At 43.1% G+C, this 14,579-nt stretch overlaps 1 protein-coding gene across 1 annotated transcript in view; it reads right to left on the reverse strand.

Annotated features, from left to right (window-relative positions):
• LOC126187481 (helicase SKI2W) overlaps nt 1-14,579 on the reverse strand; it is a 166,213-nt gene that overhangs the window by 77,255 nt on the left and 74,379 nt on the right. The gene's annotated exons all lie outside the window — the stretch shown is intronic.

The raw sequence follows: 14,579 nt of genomic DNA on the forward strand, positions 1-14,579 counted from the left end.
TCAGCTGTTCTTGCCTTCCAGCATCACACGCAAGCTGTGGAGCAGCACATCTCTCATGTAGACAGTTGATTCAAATTGGTTTTAAAATTTATTTTCTTCTCATAGATATGAATGTATAATACCATGTTCGCAGGTAAATGCACCTGACTGTTGTGCGCAGCAACACACACTGGCAAAGTGGACATGGGTTGCTCACACACTGCCACTGCGCTACAGAAACCTCATCCCCTCCAAACTTACTTGTGACTCTCTGCCTTCCTACATGGCATGATCTATAGAAGAAACACACACTGGGTCATGGACCCAGTGTGTGCTTTACCTGAGAGAACTGGACAAGTGGTAGCACGAGAAGTTACTCAGAAAAACACTGTCAGTTGTAGTTACTAGGCAAAATATTGTTACCCTGCTTGTGATGTGCTTTAACAAAAAAATAATCTACAATGGCTGAAGAAATTTTGTGGGAGGTGTATTGCAACATTAAGTGAGAATAATGATCAAGCCTGGACATACCAGAACATGGCAGTTCTCAAGGCCTATGGAATTTTCATGTTGCGATTGGAACATGAGTACAACCACTAAAACTGATGTGGCCGTGAAAGCATGGATAAGACAATGCCCAGGTTATGTTCCTAATTTCCACATCATTAGACAAAGATCAATTGTAAAAACTATTAGCTTGTGAAATAACATATGCATTCTGGAACAAGTTGAGTTTTGTTCAAAACTAACAATCAGAAACAAGTAAGTTAACATTAATGTAGCATTTTCATGTCCATCAGATAGGTACAAATGATTTGGTCATTATGCATATAGCTAAAGTCCAAAATCTGCCATTGCAGCTCCAAAATGTTTGAGAAAGTGTATCAGACGTAGCGACAATGATGCAAATCAACATATCATTGACTTTAAGTTACAATGCATTTAAAATAGCATACCAACTGATCAACAAAATGTGGAAATACTGACGGAATGCTTATTACAGTAGAGTACCAATTGGTCATGAATGATAAATTCGGTAAGTTTTTGGCACTGGTGATCACCAAGCAAAATAAAAAGTCAATTTAGTCTCATAAAATCAACTGTTAGCAAGAGCAAAAAATTTGAGTATTCTTACAGCAAAAAGTGTGGTCATTTTGCTCAGGACTGCTGGAAGAAAAAGTGATGTGTGGCGAAACATAAATGTGTCAAAGACGTATATGACAGTACACTTATTGTCTCAACAGGTAAAATATGTCCTGTCGCCAAAATGTCATGTGAAACTTGTGTGAAACGACTCGAATACAATCAGACGTATGGTTGATGGATAGTGGTACGTTATGTCACTTGATATTTCAATGGGTATTTTTCTCGTAGTTTTGGTCTGTAACAGAACGTGTATCACTCAACAATAATAAAGAATGTGAAATCACCTGAATGGGAACTAAAATTGTCAACAAATAAGTTGATGATAAATGGAGTGAGGTACTTGTTTAGTGTCAGAATATGTACTTCAGAGAAAATCTCTGCATTTTTTGAAGAAGATCAAGTTATATTACTGCACAACAATGATACTGCGGCAGAAGCTGTGCAGCAAGGAAAAACTATTTATAGATTGTTTTTCATTATGAAATCCATTTGAGCAAGTGATGAAGTAATTGTTGCAATGTATAACCTGAAACAGTGGTATGAAAAACTGATGCACGTCAATAAGATTGACACTTCAGCATATGTTGGTCAAGGCGATTGTTGAAGGCCTTAATATAACCCTGTCAGCTAGATTTCACTTCAACACCTAAGACATAATTTGTTCTTCAAACACTTGTGAATTTATGCTTTTGTACAATTGCAGTTCTATGTCACTTGAATCAGTTAGGGGTGCAAAGTCTTTGTCACATTAAAAAATGCAACTAGATACACGATCATTTATTTTCTCAGAAACAAATCAAATAATACTGATCAGTTGCATGAATTTAACACTCTAGCATTAAACAAGTTTGGTCAAAGAATCAAAACACTGTCTGTGAACAATACTACTGAGTGCATTAATTGCGACATGAAACAGCTTCTCAGAAACCTTGCAGTATAGCTGTGGCAGATCCAAGAGAGACAATCTAAAAACTGTTGTCACAATGCCAGAGCCCAAAAAGTTATATTTGTTGAGTACCAAGGAGAACTGACAAAAGTTTTTTACCCCACAAATCAGAAAGTTTATATATGGATCCTGAGATGTCACATTCAATTAGTAGCAGCACAACACCAGCAACACAAGAAGTTGATGACATATGCCTGGAGATCACTTATGATGACGAACGAGAATTCATGGATTGTGATAAGCAAGCTCACATTGGGACATGACAAGTACAGGAAGAGACAGAGCCTCCACAAACTGATATATAAGAGCAGCACAACAGCTAACAGAAGAGCAACCTAGTCAAATACAATTGACATGGCTACAATATCTCTACCATTTACAGGTATTGCCTAGCATGGCTTACTGTGCTGATACAATGTCTTTGTCATATTAGTAAAGTTAAAACATTAGCACAGTCACTTGCAGATGTTTGTGAACCATTGGGAGATACAGACAAGACTGCCAAAGTTTTAGGTGGGCTTCCGGCAAACTATGGTTCCTTTGTTACAAGGTGGGACTCGTGTGATGAAAAGAGGCAGACTTCTGATAATTTAACAGCAACGTTACTGACAGAGGAGCAACATTTGCCGCAGACTGATGAAATGACGACTGCATTTGCTGCTGTTAATGGTAATCACAGAAGGAAAAGCTTCAGCAATTTAAGCAAAAGTTCTGTGAATAAGAAGAATGTTGAGTGCTATTATTGCCATTATAAGGCTGAGTGCAAGGAAAGACTGATGAAACTGTCAAGTGAAAATCAAGAACCTAAACATCAAGTTCTGAGTGAAGAAATTAGGAACATTTTAGCTACTAATTGTGAAAATGTTTGACTTGCTGATAGCACTACATCAAAACACATGATGTCACACAAGGAATGGTTTTTAATGCTTAAACCACTAGGGAAGTTTGAAGTTCCTGTTCACATAAGAGATAATTCAAATGTGTGTGCTGAAGGTATTGGTTCAGTCAAGTTGAATGCACTAGTAAATGGTGTAAGGGAACCTCGTACACTGGACAATACATTGTATGTAACTGGTTTGGAAGTCATATTTAACAAACAATAATATCAATGTACTTGGTGAGGGGCTTGGGGCAAGTGGTGTAAAAGCTGAAAATCAGTGTTATGGGATGTTATTTTGGATGGACAACGTGGAACAAGAAATTGTGCATCATCTGACTTATTGCACAAGAGGTTGGGAGATGTCAATTCCGAAAACTTAAAGAAAGTGCCCAACTGTGGTTTGATTCCAGAAATAAAATCAAATGCCTTATGTAAGCTTTTAAGGTTTTCTGTGAAACATGTCAATATGATATAAACTGCATAGGAAGGGATTTAGATCAAGATTTCAGACTCGAGCCTGTGCTCCAGAAGAATTTATTCATGCTGATGTATGTGGAGAGATATCACACACATCACTAGGTGGAACCAACTATTTTGTTGTATTTGAAGATGACTGTACTTCATATAGGTTTGTATATTTTCTCAAGACCAAGTGATGTTGCTTCTATGTTCTCAGGGTTTCAACAGTTAGGGGAAAGGCAAGCAAGGATTAAGCTTTCAGTTATTAGTACTGTAAATGGAACAGACTTGGTTAATTATAAGCTTCATAACCATTTCAAGAAGCCTGGTATCATCCATGAAACTGGTTCACCATATACATCAGAGCAGAATGGTACATCTAAATCTGAAATCAGATCTATAGTGGAAAGTGCTTGAACAATGCTTATCGATTCTGATCTTCCAAATACTCTTTGGACAGAGTTGGCAGTACAGAAGTCTGTACATTAAATCACTGTACATGTAAGCCTAATTGTGATGAGGTGCCTTATGATTGGATTGTTTTGTTTTGTTTTACGGCACAGAAACAACTGGGGTCATATGAGCCCAAGTCAAAACTATAGAACACGAAGACAGAGAGGAGTTAAAAAACGACTACATGTCAGTCCCAATAGATGTAAGAGAAGACAGCTAAAAACATGGACATGGAGAAAGGTCTATAAAATACATTACGGAGAAACGGAGGTTCAGAACTAAAAATTAAATGGCCTTTGCCATATTGCTATGAAGGATAAAAAGTAAAATCCTGGTTGACAGCCCATGTGCTGTTCACTAAAACAGCCAATAACTCAGATGGCAAACCCAAGTAGGAACATAAACAGTTAAAAAATGGGCATTCTAGTAGGAAATGGCAGACAGTTAAAACATGGGCATAATGTACACAAAGAGGTGGGGGAGCACCACTTCACAAAAGGCAATGGGTAAAAATGCAGTGCCCAGTATGCAATCTAGTTAAAATGACTTCCTCATTGCAGGAGGGCAGAGAGGAGGTCGTCCAAGCCGCTGGGAGAGGCTTAATAATGTGGAGCTTACCACGAAGGGAGGACCAATGGTGATGCCAAAGTGACACCACCTCCTGACAGACAGCATCACAGAGATCATCAGTGGGAATATAGGAACTAGTGGGGTGAGGTACGAGGACTGCAGCCTTGGCAGCAGTGCCAGCAGCCTCGTTTCCTGGCAGACCCACATGACCAAGAACCCACATAAACATCGCAGTGGCTCTATATAGAGTGAGCAAGTGACAGTTTTCCTGTATCCGTTGCACTAAGGGATGAGCAGTGTACAGTCCACAGAGACTTTGAAGGCACTGAGAGTGTCTGAGCAGAGGACACAATTTAAAAGCCTGTGTCGCTGGATGTACTCTGTGGCCTGATACAGGGCAAAGGACTCTGCTGTAAATACTGAACAGTGTACTGGAAGCTGAAACCGAAAAATGTCAGTGCCAATGATGAAGACACACTCGACACCATGGGCAATCCGAGAATCATCAGTGTACACAAAGGTACTATTGCAAAGTTCCATGTGAAGGTCATGAAACTGAAGGTGACTGAGCGAGGCTGGAGTAGGCTCTTAGGAAGCAAATGAAGGCCAAGGTGAACATGGGCCGCTGCACAAAGCCAAGTTGGTGAAGGGTTCACGTCCACCAGGAAAGTTGCAATCAGTGTCAAGTTAAGCCACCAGAGCAACAGCCAAAAGCAGACCCCAGGAGGTAACAGAGAAGAGGGACGCACCCCATCCTGGCGATCAAAGGAGTCATCGAAGGAGGTGGCGTAGGATGGCTGGCCAAGCATGGCAAACGGCATGCATACCTGGTGAAGAGAAAGTCACAGTGGTAGGACAGTGGTAGTTAAGCAAACAGACTCTAAACCAAGCTAGTGTAAAAGGCACCAGTGGCCAAACGGAGGCCATAATTAGATGTAAAGATGGTGGGAGAAACCAATTGCCCCACTAGAAATTCATACAAACGGTTTTGTCAGTGGAGATGCCTTATGAGAAATGGTTTAGGAAGAAATGAGCATTAAAGCATATGAGAAGATTTGGTGCTGAATGCTTTATGCATACTGGCAAACAATTTCGATCTAAATTTCCAAGTAACTCAAAGAAGAAGGTACTGGTTGGTTACAGTAACAATTATAGGCTGTACGATCCTGTAACAAGGAAGACAACTGTGTCACAAGACGTTATTTTCAATTAAAATGCCACAGGATATCCTACAGAACTCAAGGTCAACAACATTATATATGAATACAGTTTCCTGACATGAATTTCAACAACCTGTTGAAAACAAAGAGGAATTTGTGCAAGACCATGAAGCCTATGTTACTGATTAGGCTTCTCAAACAGGGAAGAAACTTCAGGCATCATGATGAGTTTTGCACTCCTGTTCATTTCTGAAATTATTTGGTTTGCAATTATTGATCATGAGCAAACTTTCAGGGAGGCAATGGCATGGAGGCTCTGAAAAGTGATGTGAAGCAATGAGAGATGAAATATCTTCATTGGATCTAAATAATACCTGGGTTTTAGTGTGTCTATCTCCAGACTGCCACACTGTTGGTTGTAAGTGGTTTTACAAAATTAAACGTAAAATAAGTGGTAGCTTAATGAGGTATAAAGCTAGATTATGTGCAAAAGGATATTCTCAGAAAAATGGACTTGATTATGGAGAAACCTATTCACCTGCTGTTTGGTATGGATCAATTCACATTCTTTTGGCTTTGGCAGGAGTGCACGATATGGACATGAAGCAATTTTATATGAAAACTTATTTTCTCAATGGTGATTTGCAAGAAGATATTCATGAAACATCCTGAAGGCTTCATTAGTGAAAATGCAAATTTAGTACAAAAATTAAATAAAAGGATTTTTTGGCTGAAGCAGTTTCCTCAATGCTGGAATCAAAAATTTTTTCAATTTTTTTTAAATGTTTTGATTTCAAACAGCTTCATTCAGATAACCGAGTATTTTGTGCTCAAGCTGACGACCAAGAAGGATTTTTGGTTATTTTCGTTGATGCTGGACTAATTATGAGTAAAGCAACAGAAATTACAAATAAAATACTTGAATAATTCAAAATGTGTTTTGAAATTGTGGCTGACAATCCCAGTTACTCTGTGGGATTGGAAATCAAGTAAGACCATGAAAGTAAAGAACTGTTTATCTATGAAGAAGGCTACATTAGTCATCCTCAGAAAAATTCAACATGAACAGTTGCAGGCCCTATGCAACATCTACTGATTGCAGAATAAGATTACTGTTGAGTTTAGGATAGTGCCTAGTGAATGAAGACAAGAAATCTATGGAAAATGTTCTATTTCATGAGGCTGTAGGTAGACTGACGTTTGCTGACACAGTGACATGACCTGATATTTTTCTGCCAAGTTAAGTCAGTCAGTTTCTTAACAACTCTGGGCCTGAGCATTGAATTGGTGTTAAACAAATCCTAAAATATCTTCAAGGTACAACAGACAACAGAATTGAACACTATAGTAATAAGCTTAAACTTCATATGCATTTAGATGCTGATTTTGCTGGAGATATTGATACTCGCTATTCAACAACAGGCACTGACCAGTGGACACGTTACATGGACATCTTGTAGGCAAAAATGTGTTTGTTGCAGCATCTGATACAGCTACTGAAATCAACTGGCTTTGTACACTGTTAAAAGAGCTTGGAGTTAACATGGGGCAACCTACAACATTTCTTGTTGACAACCAAAGTGCATTACTATTAATGAGAAACAATGAACATCACAAAAGGATTAAACATATCAATATAAACTCCCATTACGTTCGTGAAAAAATAAATTATGGTACTGTTCTTGTTTCTTGTGTTAAGCCAGAAGATCAACTGGCACCCGGTTTACAAAAGCACTGTCAGAAGAAAAGTTTCAGGCTAATTGTAAATCATCATTGATTGAGTCTTTAAAACCAACAAACAAGAGTGGAAGTGTTGTGTAGTATACCCTGTTGTGCTGATATAATGTTTTCATATGCCTGATGTTTTACTATCTTTGCTGCTTCTGACCAGCACACAGTCTTTTATTCCTTTGCACATGTTTACATCGTTCTCAAGGGAATGTTCTGTGTCTAGAAATTTTAAGTGAGAAATATGTGAAGCTGATTTCATCAAATATTATGTGTCTAATAGTTTCAGGGGAGCAGTTTCTGTTCCTAACTCAAAATATTCAAGAATCACAATGTGCAAAGGAACTGGAATCTGATGAGGAGAACAAAACTTGGAAGATTGTTCCTAAAACCAGTAGTCAGCAAGTTATTGGCTCAAAGTGGATCTTTCAAAGTCCTATCTGATGCCAAAGGCAAGATTGCTTTGTGTGAAAAGCTTCAAACATGAGTATGTCAACTATACAGATACCTTCTCACTAGTTATACAGTACGACTCTTTAAGAATTTTCCTGGGAACTGTCACATATTAAGATCTAGAGATGATACAGTTCACATTTGCACTGCATTTCTACATGGCAACTATCTGAGGGGGTGGTATTGTCACAAAGTATCCTGTAGTCTGAAAGCTTGAGATGTCACTATACAAGCTCAAGCAGGTTCCTTCATGCTAAAACAAGAAGTTTTTAAATTTTCTTTTTCAGCTTGATTTTCAAACAGATGACACTGATCCCCATTTGTTACATGGTAAAATCAGTGGTGTAGTTGTTATGTTAGTGTCGGGTACAGCTAAACTGGTGGCTGTCCGACCTTTGCTTAACGTGATTCGGAAGAATGAAGACCTTCAGTTGAGTATCAATAACTTTATTGCGAACGCGTATCTTGCGACGCCCGGCATGTATGGACAGATCGGAGCTATAAAATTTGCTTCCGGCCTAAGCAGAGTGTCCTTAATCCTCGGAAAACTTCCGTAATTAGGAGAGGAAACAGTACTCGTCCACACAAGTCAGGAGGCAAGGAACTACTAATAACTCAATAAAACAAGGAATAATAACAATAAACCGAACATATATAAAAGATAGAAAACACAGCGCCTCTAGAGGCTGGGCGCGGAACTACACCAACGTCGCGTAGAGTAATTGCTACAGCACCACTGCACTGACACACGCGCACAGCACACACACACACGGCGAGCTTGAATTAGCGCGCTGCAGCGTCGCTACATCAGCCCCCCGGGCGGAAGCGGAGCGTCGGCGTCGAGATACCGCGCCGGAAAGTGCACCCGACGTCCAGAACGGGTCGTCCTCGTCGGAGGAGGAGGAGGAACAACGTCAGGAGGTGGATGTTGTGCTGCATTGGGCGGCGGATGTTGAAGAGCCGGCGCCGGAGATGTGGCGTCAGTGTCTGGAACAGCGGTAGGTGAATGCCTGCGACGAGGTGCCGCTAGTGGGGTGTCAGGAAAAACATACGCAGGTTTAACCCGATTCAACGCGACATTCGTAGCTTTGCCGTTCACTAGGATATCCATGGTGTGGGCACCGCGCCGTAGCACTTCATATGGACCAGAATAAGGAGCTTGTAGAGGCGGTTTGACGCCCTCAGTGCGGAGCATGACGTGACGACATTGTTCCAGGTCCTGGTGCACGAAAGTGGGCGGCTTGCCATGACGTGTGGCTTTCGGAGGGCGAATCTTTGATACATGGTCCCTCAATCGTCGCAAGAAATCCGGCTGGCCAGTAGACACTGTCTCTGTGGCATCAGCGTCTACAAAGTCACCAGGAAGGCGCAGTGTTTCTCCATAAACCAGTTCTGCCGCTGACGACCCCAGGTCTGGTTTGAAAGTCGTCCGTAAGCCTAACAAGACCACCGGTAGTGCGGTTGTCCAGGTTTCTTCGTGGCACATCAGCGTGGCCTTCAAACAACGGTGCCAGCGTTCGATCATTCCGTTGCTTGCTGGGTGATAACTTGTGGTCTTATGGTGGGTGTAACCACAAAACTTGGCCAGCTGTGAGAACAGGTCTGATTCAAATTGCCGTCCGCGGTCAGTGGTAATATGTAGTGGGCATCCAAATCTTGCCAACCAAGTCATTGCAAAAGCGGAAGCTAATGTGTCTGCTGTGATATTATCCACCGGCACTGCTTCCGGCCAACGTGTAAAACGGTCGATCATTGTAAACAGATATCTTTGCCCGTTCGAAGGTGGAAGTGGTCCGACTACATCTAAATGAACGTGGGCAAAGCGGGCGGTGGTATCCGGAAAATCGCCGATCGGTGCGTGTACATGGCGGTTAATCTTGCAGCGTTGGCACTGAAGACAAGATTGGACCCACTCGCGGCAGTCTTTTTGCATGCCTGGCCACACAAAACGTTGCGATACTAGGCGGAATGTCGGGCGTACCCCGGGATGGCACAATCCATGTACTATATCAAAGGCTTGTCTTCTAAAAGCCGGCGTCAGAAAGGGACGAGGTCGGCCGCGAGAAACGTCGCAGTATAGCTGTGTATCTTCCCCCGGAACATCAACAAGTTTCAGTTGCACTGCGGAAGCCGTGTCTTTGACATAGGCAAGGAGTTCTTCGTCGTCTCTCTGTGCCTGTGCCAGTGCAGGAAAGTCTATGGTACTGGAAACACTGCTGATCCGTGAAAGGCAATCCGCAGCAATGTTGTCGATCCCAGAAATATGTCTAATGTCGGTAGTAAACTGGGCCACGAACTCAAGGTGACGAAATTGACGGGGAGAGCAGTTGACACTATTCCGACGGAAGGCGAACGTGAGTGGCTTGTGGTCTGTATATATCGTGAAAGTTCGCGCTTCCACCTGGGGGCGAAAATATTTCACTGCCTGGTATACTGCCAGGAGCTCACGGTCATATGTGCTCCATTTTGTCTGTGCAGGCGAAAGCTTGTGGGAATAATACGCCAGTGGCTGCCATGCGTTGTCGGACCATTGTTGTAACGCGGCACCGATCGCCGTCTGGCTCGCATCTACAACAATTGCTAATGGCGCGTCGAGCCGTGGGTGTGCGAGAAGCGCCGCGTCGGCCATGCTCCTCTTTGTTGCCTCAAACGCAGAACACATGTCCTCTGTCCACTGTATCAGAGACTTGCTATTTACTTTAGGGCCCGATAATGCCGCCGTCAAAGGTTCCTGCAGCTCCGCAGCGTGAGGAAGGTGTCGTCGATAAAAATTGAGCATCCCCAAAAAACGACGTAATTCTTTGATCGTAGTTGGTCGGGGTAGCTGCAAGATAGCGTCCACCTTCTCGGACAAAGGAAGAGAGCCTTCAGCAGAAATCTTATGGCCAAGAAATGTCACCTCTGACTGCCCAAAAACACACTTGTCCACGTTCAAGACGACACCGTAACGCTCCAACCGCTCGAAAATCTCTCGCAGATGTTGTCGGTGTCGATCGTGGTCAGCAGAGAACACTAACACATCGTCCAGGTAGGCGAAACAGAACGGCAGCCCCTGGAGAACCGAGTCTATAAACCTTTGCCAGGTCTGAGCGGCATTGCGTAAACCGAAAGTCATAAATTTGCTTTCGAACAAACCGAAAGGCGTTATTATTGCAGTCTTTGGAATGTCGTCATTGGCCACCGGAATCTGTGTATACGCTTTAGCGCAGTCCAGAACTGTGAACACCGTGGCACCATGTAGAGCGTGATTATAATCCCTCAGTAACGGAACGGGATATCTGTCCGGCACTGTTCGCGCGTTAAGCGCACGGTAGTCACCGCATGGGCGCCAAGCTCCACCCTTCTTCGGAACAAGATGTAATGCGGAGGACCACGGGCTCTTAGATGGCCGCATTATGCCCTCGCGAATCATGGCGTCAAATTCTGCCTTCGCTATCTTCAATCGGTCCGGAGCGAGACGCCTAGGTCGGCATGCTACTGGGGGACCGTCCGTCGTTTGAATGTGATGCACCGTGTCATGTGATATGAACCTGGGAGCGCCGGGCGGCCTGGTCAAGTTTGGATAGTTAAGCAGTAATTCAGTGTACTCACCCTCCGTAGCATGGACCAACTTGGCACTGTGCGTTGCGGTGTCGCGACGGAAACCCGTGACTGCTAAGCCAGTGACGCTGTCCACCAAGCGTGCGTTCGCGACGTCCGGCAGCAGGTGGTAGTGTGCGAGAAGATCAGCCCCGACGATCGCCTCCGTGACGTCAGCCACTGTAAAATTCCACCCGTACGCGCGACGTAGGCCGAGATTAAGCTCCATCCTCTGTGTGCCATATGTTGCGATGGAAGAATTGTTGGCAGCCGTCAGACGGAAGGCAGTTGGCGGCCGGCAACGATGTATGGCTGTTCGTGGTATGATACTCAGGTCCGACCCCGTGTCTATTAAAAACTTAACGCCGGAACTCCTATCGGTAACGAACAGGCGCTTGGAGGATAACTGGCAGCCGGTTGCGCCTATTGTCGACCGCCGGCGGCGTTTGGGTGCGAGCATGGCGATGTGCACTTCCTTGCCTGATCGCCGAATCGTCGGTGGTACCAGCACAACGGTACCTCGCCTTGCGGAGTGGTAGTACCGCCGGAAGATCTGCTTCTCGAACGCCGCCGTCTGTATCGGCTTCTTCTATTATTGTCGTCGTCACGTGCCAGCAGCGCACTGACCTGGGTGCACAAAAGCTCAACCTTGGCAGCGAGAGAATCATGGTCGGCTCGTGCTACAGACGCGGTACTGTTTGCACTGTTGTCCAACGCCGCGACTGCGCTGACCGGAGCCGGTGTGATCGCATCCTGTATCCGGTCTGCTAGCTGCGCCACGTCATCCAGCGGCATGTCCGTTTGTGAGGCAATTATGGCTTTTATTTGCGGCGGCAACCTACTGCTCCACAGTGTTCTGAGCAGACTGTCTGGCACAGTAACGGTGTCAACTTTGCTGCGTAGATGTCGCAGGTATTGAGAAGGCTTCCTGTCGCCAATTTCTTCCTGTGTCAGAACCTGACGTATCCGGTCCTCTTGTGACGCGGCCACCCGTCGAATCATCTCCGATTTTAGCCTGGGATAAGCTCCAGCCTCGGGCGGTGCTGTGATTATGTCCTGCCCCTCGGCTGCATAACGTTGGTCGAGTTGGCTCACAATCAGCGCAAATTTAGTTGCTTCGACCGTTATTCCAGCGCAGCTAAAACTTGCCTCTGCCTGCGCGAACCAGAGTACCGGATTGTCGGGCCAGAACGGCGGCAAACGGACTGCAATCCGGGAGACGGCCTGCTGTTCGGTCATTATGTGCTCGTTACTTACGTAGCTCACGGCTGCTTCTCCTTAATCACGTCGGTCTCTGCTTGAATCACATCGGGGTCACCACTTGTCGGGTACAGCTAAACTGGTGGCTGTCCGACCTTTGCTTAACGTGATTCGGAAGAATGAAGACCTTCAGTTGAGTATCAATAACTTTATTGCGAACGCGTATCTTGCGACGCCCGGCATGTATGGACAGATCGGAGCTATAAAATTTGCTTCCGGCCTAAGCAGAGTATCCTTAATCCTCGGAAAACTTCCGTAATTAGGAGAGGAAACAGTACTCGTCCACACAAGTCAGGAGGCAAGGAACTACTAATAACTCAATAAAACAAGGAATAATAACAATAAACCGAACGTATATAAAAGATAGAAAACACAGCGCCTCTAGAGGCTGGGCGCGGAACTACACCAACGTCGCGTAGAGTAATTGCTACAGCACCACTGCACTGACACACGCGCACAGCACACACACACACACGGCGAGCTTGAATTAGCGCGCTGCAGCGTCGCTACATTAGCATTACATGCAGATGATGGGCTTATGGCATCAAAATAGAGAGAAGCGATTCATAAAGCTGTCGCATCACCAGACAAATCTTTTTGTATTATAATGAGAGATGATCATTGTTTCATGAGATTACTATCAGAGATGGAAGTGGGAGTGAGACCACGCATGAAAGAAAATGTAATACGGGACACTGACACAAAAATAATAATTGAAGAGTTTGGAATGAGTGATGCAAATGGTTTAAGTGTTCCAGTCGATCCTCATGTACATTTATTATCCACCAAGAAAACAATCCAAGGTTGAGAAAATACTGTACCATGAGCAGTAAGATCACTTATGCTTTTGCCTCTTATCCACCCACAACCAGGCATTTCATTTGCAGTCAACAGTGTGAGCTGGTTTCTGAATGATCATAATAAGGCATATCAGTAAGTGGTAAAGAGAGTTTTCTGCTATGTGACAAACAGAAGATGATGGTATAAAGTACTCCAGCAGTGTTAGATAACTAAAGTAGTTTGTTCAGATGCTGATTAAACTGGTGACATCATGTAGCAAAAATTAATTTATTTATTTATTAGCAAAACTTAATAATGTTAAAGGACATACACAATTGGTGAAACAGCAGGGGTGTTGAAAAGGTTTTCCGTGCTTCCAATTAGCTTCAGCATGCTTAAGGATAAAGTTTCTGGTTTTCAGAGATGTGTACACATTTACTCTTTGTTCATCATTATATGCATTCTCTGTCTTTTGTCACTCATTCTAAAGGACACTAGTTCAGTGTAATAAATCAGTAATTTAGCTGATACTAACAAGTAGTTTATATGTTTGAAGAAGAGTAACCTCATATCTAAATTTTGAAAGAGTATGGATAATATATTTTGGACCTGTGTACTCTTTTCTGTCATATGATATTTTACTACAGGGGAAACATGTCAAATATCCATGAATGAAGTCTTCGTATTACAGAAGAAAGCATTGAGGATAGTAGCTAAAGTCAAATTGAGAACTACATGCAAAGATTTATTTATAAATTTTAATATTCGACTGTATACGCAATGTGCATGTACTAAACAATTAAAATAGTAATAGAGAACATAAAATTTACTAGCAGAAATATGGAATTTCATGAGAAAATACATGGAGGAGAGAAGATTTTCACTTATACTCTAGAAGAGACAGACTATGGAAAGCAATCTATGAATCAAAGGAGTCATGTACTAGACTCCTTTTTTAATCACTGAGGTGGTGGTTGAAAAATTTAAGGGAGCTCAGAAGAAGTGGCATCTGTAGGTGTCCATATGACCCAGAACAGAATCATGGAGCTGAGTACAAGTAAGATCTAAAGCTCTGTACTACCAGTGCTTTTGCCTATAAATGTAACTGTGTAAGTTAAGAATGTGTGCATTTTAAATCCACAGTGTTATGCTGTTAATTTAGGTTTCAAAAGAATTATATGTACAG

This window comes from Schistocerca cancellata, chromosome 5 (genome assembly GCF_023864275.1).
Source record: "Schistocerca cancellata isolate TAMUIC-IGC-003103 chromosome 5, iqSchCanc2.1, whole genome shotgun sequence".
NCBI lineage: Eukaryota > Metazoa > Arthropoda > Insecta > Orthoptera > Acrididae > Schistocerca > Schistocerca cancellata.